The sequence below is a fragment of the Monodelphis domestica genome, chromosome 2 (genome assembly GCF_027887165.1).
Source record: "Monodelphis domestica isolate mMonDom1 chromosome 2, mMonDom1.pri, whole genome shotgun sequence".
In the NCBI taxonomy this organism is placed as follows: domain Eukaryota; kingdom Metazoa; phylum Chordata; class Mammalia; order Didelphimorphia; family Didelphidae; genus Monodelphis; species Monodelphis domestica.
In genome coordinates, this window is record NC_077228.1 from 471970186 (window position 1) to 471976946 (window position 6761).

The window sequence follows — 6761 nt, forward strand, 5'->3', positions numbered from 1 at the left end:
AAAGAGATAAAAAATGTCACAACAGGTAAATGCAAAACCTCAAAGAAAAATGTGAATCAGTCTCAAGACTCCCCCCAAAAGAAAATTCCTGAAAAAACTGAAAACAGATTTTAACAATCAAATAAGTGAGGCAAAAAAAATTAAGAAAAGAGATGTAAGCATAACAAGAAAATCATGAAAAAAGTTAACAAGATTGGTCAAGCAGGCAAAAATAAATACCTATGAAAATAACATATTAAAATAGAATTTGCCAAATGATACAAGAGAAACGAAAATCCTCTGAAGAGAGAACTTAAAAAGTAGAATTGAGTAAAAGGAATATAAAATATACAAAAATTCACTGAAGAAAAGAATTTCTTTAAAAAAAGTAGTATTAGCTACATTGAAAAGGAGTTACAAAAGCTTACTAAAGAAAATAATTTCATAAAAATTAGAAATAAAAAGAATAAACAAGTAGAAGAAATTTGAAAATATTTCATTAGAAAAAAACTGAATGAGAAAGATAATTTAAGAACTATTGTACTACCTTAAAGCAATGATGAAAGGGGAGATAGGCAGAAAAAAAGAGGGAGGAGAGAGGGGGGAGAGAGAAAAAGAGACGGAGGGAGACTGACTAGACATCATCTTTAAAGAAATTTTCAAAGAAAATTGCCCTTATATCCTAGTGAGTAAAAGAGAATTTGAAAGTATCTGCCAAACAAAACTAGTCCTAAAACTAGTCCCAAAACGAAAGCCTTCAGAACTGTGATAACTCAATTTCAGAGTTTTAAGAAAAAGTATTTTAAGTAACCAAAAAAAAAATTCAAATATCATGGAACCACCGTTGTGGTGACAGAAGATATAACATCTTCTACATTAAAAGATCAAAGAGTTTAATATGATATTCTAAAGGGCAAATTATCTAGGACTATACCTGCCAAATAAAATTGAGTATAATCATTCAGACAAAAATTAGCAAAATAAATTTCAAGAATTTCTGATAAGACCAAAATTTCTAATAAGACCAGAACTGAATATATAAAATAACTTTTACCCATTATTTCTAAATCATGTGTCTATTTTGATTATATCTACGTATATGGCAAGAGAGTTTTTGCCATATTGTTTTCTAGTTTTCTTAGCAAATTTTGTAAAAATATTGAATTCTTATTCCGAAAACTTGAATAATTGGGTATGTCAAACTATTACTATGGTTACTATGGTCATTTACAACTATATGTTTAGTGTCTAATCTATTCCATTGGTTTACTACTCTATTTCTTAGCCAGAACCAGATTGTCATGGTTGCCAGTTCTCCTACACTTTTGAACAGGAGTATATATAAGGATGTATGCAGGTTTCACATATGGATCATTGTATTTAATTATGTTTCCCCCCTAATATATTTACTGGTTTCGATGAACTTCTCTTCCTTTTTTTATTAAAGAAATATGAAATATAATTCTGTGGGCATTGATGTGAAGTAAAACAAGAAGAAATCTAGATGGGATATAAACAAATTTCATTTTAAAAATACCAAAGTATAGAGTTTGAATTTTATATTAAACCATTAATGAAATATGTGGTTATAGATATAAATATTATAATAAGATAGAAGTTTAATAAAACATGTGTAAATGCACAATTGTATCTGTAATGTTGTATTGCTTCCTCTATAGCAAGCAACTGTTGTAAACTTCAATTTCTGTTATCAAGGATCTTTAAAAATCATTAATTTAGGAGGTAGCTGGGTGGCTCAGTAGATTGAGAGCCAGGCCTAGAGATGGGAGGTCCTAGGTTCAAATCTGACCTAAGACACTTCCCAGCTGTGTGACCCTGGGCAAGTCACTTGACCCCCATTGCCTAGCCCTACCACTCTTCTGCCTTGGAGCCAATACATAGTATTGACTCCAAGATGGAAGATAAGGGTTTTAAAAAAATCATTAATTTTTCTATTGTCCATTTCTCTCTCCTGTTGTTATGAATTAATATGACTTTTACTACTAAATAGAAAATGTGCTTTATTGCAAATTTGTCTAAAATGACATAAAATCATTTTCTTAAATTGCTGTACTTTCTCATTTCAAATAAAAATATTAATACTATACTACTCCTTTAAGTTTTCACAGAAAACATAATTTCCCACCTCTCCTCATTCTAATATTGCAATTATTAAGGTCCTCCGTGTTGCTATTTTTTTCATGCTTATTGACATCAGAATTGAAAATGGTACTATGTTTAAAAGATCCAGTACACACAATTATTGTACCAGGAGTGTTTGTAAACTTACAAATTACTAAAAAGGACCACTAACCCTCATTTGTATTAGTCTATTGGTATCTAACAGGGAATTTGTGCCCTTAGAGCAAGTTTAGATAGATGAGAAAACGAAAGCAATTTTATCTTAGATATTTCTTTAAGATCTGAATTTTTATCAGTAATACCTACATAATTGATAAATGCCTGCATTTCTAACTCATTGGAATCCTTTTAATGTGAAGTGACCTTTGGCATTGATTTCCAATTCCTTTGGAGCTTTGTTTAAAAAAAATAACTGAAAGGATTAATGAGTTCCTGGAACTTTTACCCAGCTGGGTGTTGCTGACTTTATAGATCTTCTTTTCAGGCCAGAGAGATGATTAAAACAAATTATGGTCCTACACTGATATAATGAAGAAAACAACAATGAAATAAAGGGCTTCCTTCAAGAAAAAAAAACTATTTCTCATTTTGATGAGTATCTCATTCCCTGGGTATCAGAAACACTCATCAATCTGCAGAAGTCCTTGGGGTTCACTTTTGGTGCATTTTTCCCTGGGAGAACATTTCTTGTCTTTGAAATTATGAATCCTCGTCAACATAATCATCACAGTTTGCCTGCATTCAGCCTATTTTACTTCATATCAAATTTTCAAAGGTTAGCAGTAGAACATGTCTCAGAGTTTGAGTAGTTCAACCCACCTCCCCTATTTTATAGATAAAGAAACAGATCAAGAGAAGAATTGACTTGTTCAAATCAATCACATGGATAAAATTTAACAGAGCTGAGATCCAAAGCTAGACCATCTAAATCCAGTCCAGAGATCTTTCCAATTTATTAGGCATCTTACCTCTATTTTGGACGAGGCTGAGTTTTTCATTTCCATTTAGAAAATACAAAAATTGTTTTTATTTGGCTAAATAATAAAGGTTAAAAGCAAAAAAATAAAGTTGTAGTATAGTAGTAGTAGACTCTTGGTAACCGAGAATGACGATTGTCTTTGTGCGCTTTCATTGGGGTTAGGATAGATGAGTGTGCACAAAAACACTTGTGCGTGAAGGAGATTTAAGTGGAAAAGTCGATGCACAGAGACAGTCCCACTCTCTCGGCGTTGGAAGCCTGGGTCCAGTGGCACGAAAAATCGTTACACCTGGAGGCTTCCTCAGCTGCATTGGATGGCTGTGTTGTCTTTTGTGCTCCAACATGCCCTAAGCACTCCACAGTGATTTGCTGCGTCGCCATCTCAGCTGTTGAACCTTCTTATTGGTTTCTTCCGTCTGTTCAGCCGAAGCAGTCTTCACATGCTGGGTGAGCAAAGCCTTAGTTCACCAGGGGTCTATGACCCGATGACTACCCTCACAAGGTTTAGCTGGCCTGTTGAAGCCGCTGCCCAGGGTGTGGCTGCTGCCGCATGCTAGCAGCTACTAGATGCCACAAGTGAGAGCTGGGTGTCAGGTAAGGGTCAGAGGCTAGAGAGCTACCCTAGGAGGGAACAACAAGCCCTCCATAACAGAGATACTACTCCTCCCTGATCACCCCATACACCTCAGTATAGTATGTGAGAGGAAATATTTTGGGTATGGTGCCAGATACAGACTATGCCTGATTTACATGAATAATTGTAACTAAAAAGAGGGATTCATTTTTTTATTTGAAATTTGTATTTTAAGGGATGTTAGAGACCATGTCATTCCTTTATTCCATAACATCCAGAGGCTCCTTATTGCTGCTATAATAAAAATTTTTTAAATCTTGTTTATTTTTTAAAGCCCATCACAAGCTCATTATGATATATCTTTCTAAACTACTTCTATATTACTCTCCTTCCAAAAGACTTTCTCTTTATTCCTTACTCATGATCTTCCCTCTCTCATTTCTGTATTTTTGCATTGTTCCCCCCCCCCCAAGCTAGTAGTGTACTCACTATTCAACTCCACAGGATACCTTTTTCTTCAAGATAAACCCCTGTTCCCTGTGTACTCTTTAATACTGGCCTCCTTGCCACTTGTCAAATGAGATACCTGATTTCACAATTCTAAATTGCTGCAGTGGCTTCTTGCCACACCCAAAATGTTCTTTCTCCTCATTTCTGCCTTTTGACTTCCCATAATTTCCATTAAGTACCAAATAAAAAACTCCTTTTTTATCCCTTTTAAATTATAAGTCTTCCCTGTCTTAATTATTTCCAGTTTTTTCTGCCTATAGTTTGTTTGTACACTGTTGTTTACATGTTGCTACCCCATTGGTCTGTGAGTTCCTTGAAGCAATGTCTATCTTTTATGAGTCTTTGTATCCCTAAGAGTTAATACAGTGACTAACACATAGTGGGCAAAGTTTATTGCTTGACCTTTGACATAAATTCTATTCTGATCCCCTGAACTGCTAGCATCTTCTCCCCCATGCTAACTTCTATTTAACAGCTTTGTATTTATTTGTAATTATTCTCTTTATATTTATTCCATTTGTACTTCTATTATTGCCAGTCCCATTTGAATATAATCTATTTTTGTATGTTATCCTTTTGGTGTGTGTGTATGTACATATACATAGATACACAAAATATATACTTTATGTATATACACATATGTATGTATGTGTATATAAAACGACCAGCACATAGCCTAGCCTACTCATTTTACAGAGGTAACTGATAGATAGGATCCAATAAAATTAAAGAAACCATCCAGGATCAAGTACTATCAAAAGTAGGATTTGAATCCAAGACTTATGACTCGTATACCTGTTATTTTCTCGCCTGTGCTATACCATTTCACTATTGGTCTGACAACTTGATGATTAATTTAAATTCATTTTTCTTAAATTCTTTCTTCCTTATTTCCCCTTTAGATTTTTCTTTTCTAATAAACTCACTATTTCTAGATTCTGTCCTTTACTGAAAATTTCTTGCAGAATATCCAAATATCACATCTACTTATGCCTATGAAAATGAGTTCTCTTTTCCAGTTATTATTCTTTTTGAGTTCATAAATAATCTCTTTACACTATTTGATTGACTCTTCCAAAAGCAGTTCTTTGAGGGAAGCTTAGTGTGATGCAAAAGAAGAAAGTAGGTGGATGCTATTCTGAGCATAATGAGTTAATACTTTTTTAAACAGCAACTAACCAATTCTAGAATAGGAGTATTTCACATTATGATTTTTATTAAAATTATTAGGGAATGAATCCAGTGCTTTTATTAGGCTTTTGTTGGCCCCAAGTCTCTCATAAGAACATTAAAACAAAATGCCTTAAAGCTTTACCTAGATTTAGTGTCACCTTTCTTAGAATGTATTTGCTATGAGGCTGATTATTCTGTGAATTACCATTTTAACTCAAGAAAAGATTATAAATAAATTCTGGAATTGGTTGCCATTGAACCTAAATTTGTTCATTGCCAACTTTCAACTTCATCCAGAGAAAATAAGTATTTTCTAATGGTAAATGTAATAAAACACTAGCTCAGAAATGACAGCTATATACTATCTATCTATCTATCTATCTATCTATCTATCTATCTATCTATCTATCTATCTATCTATCATGACCTCTCTTTTTCATATATGTTAATTCAGACATCAGGGCAATTGGTTCCAATATTTTCAGGGGAAAATCCATAGGCTAGAGTTTCTGAGAAGCATTACAATTTGGACAGAGGTCCTGCATTCCTGGATCTGATCCAAAGTGGACAATGATGTCAGCTGCCATCGTATATAAAGCTAAACCGAGATTCTAGCTTAGAAATGTGGTTATACCCCAAACCTCTACTATCATTACAGAAGATAGCCTCCATAAAACAAAACTAAACCCAACTTGTAAATAAAGTGAAACCCACATTATTGGGCTAATGGTCATTACATTTAAGCTGTGTACAAAGGAGAGAAAGAAGCTAACGTTTACTTATAGACTGTGAGTTTTGCTCTGGTTTAATGTCAGGGAATGGGATGTAACATGAAAATAATTTGTGATTCCACTGATCTATATGATAGTCTCTAGTAGAAGAAAATGAGTGCTAAAATATTCAAATATTTGTTAAGAGCTTCTCTTTTTAATGTTAGAATACTTTTCTATTGGGTAGTTGATAGAAAGCTGGGCCTAGAGCCACAATAACCTGACCTAAGATATTAACCAGCTGTGTGATATTGAGCAAATCACTTAACCTCTCTCTGCCTCAGTTTCCTCAACTCTAAAGTGGAGATAATTACAGCACAGACTTCCCACAGTTGTTATGTTATGTTTTGAGGATGAGCCATAAAGATATTTGTAAAGCCTTTATGATAGACCTTGACCCATAGCAGGAATTTTATAAATGTTTCTTTCATTCCTAGTAGGAGATTCTTGAAAAGTGAAAATATTAGAAGTAATGCCAATGATATAGAGTGATCTAATTTATTCAAATTTTATTTTAAGTAATGAAGATTGAAGCCTATCCATTTATGTCCATCCTCTATAACTTTTGTCTATGCCCTCCAAGAAGTTTGCTATAGGAAGTCCACCCTATTATTATGAGAATACCAGTGGAGCA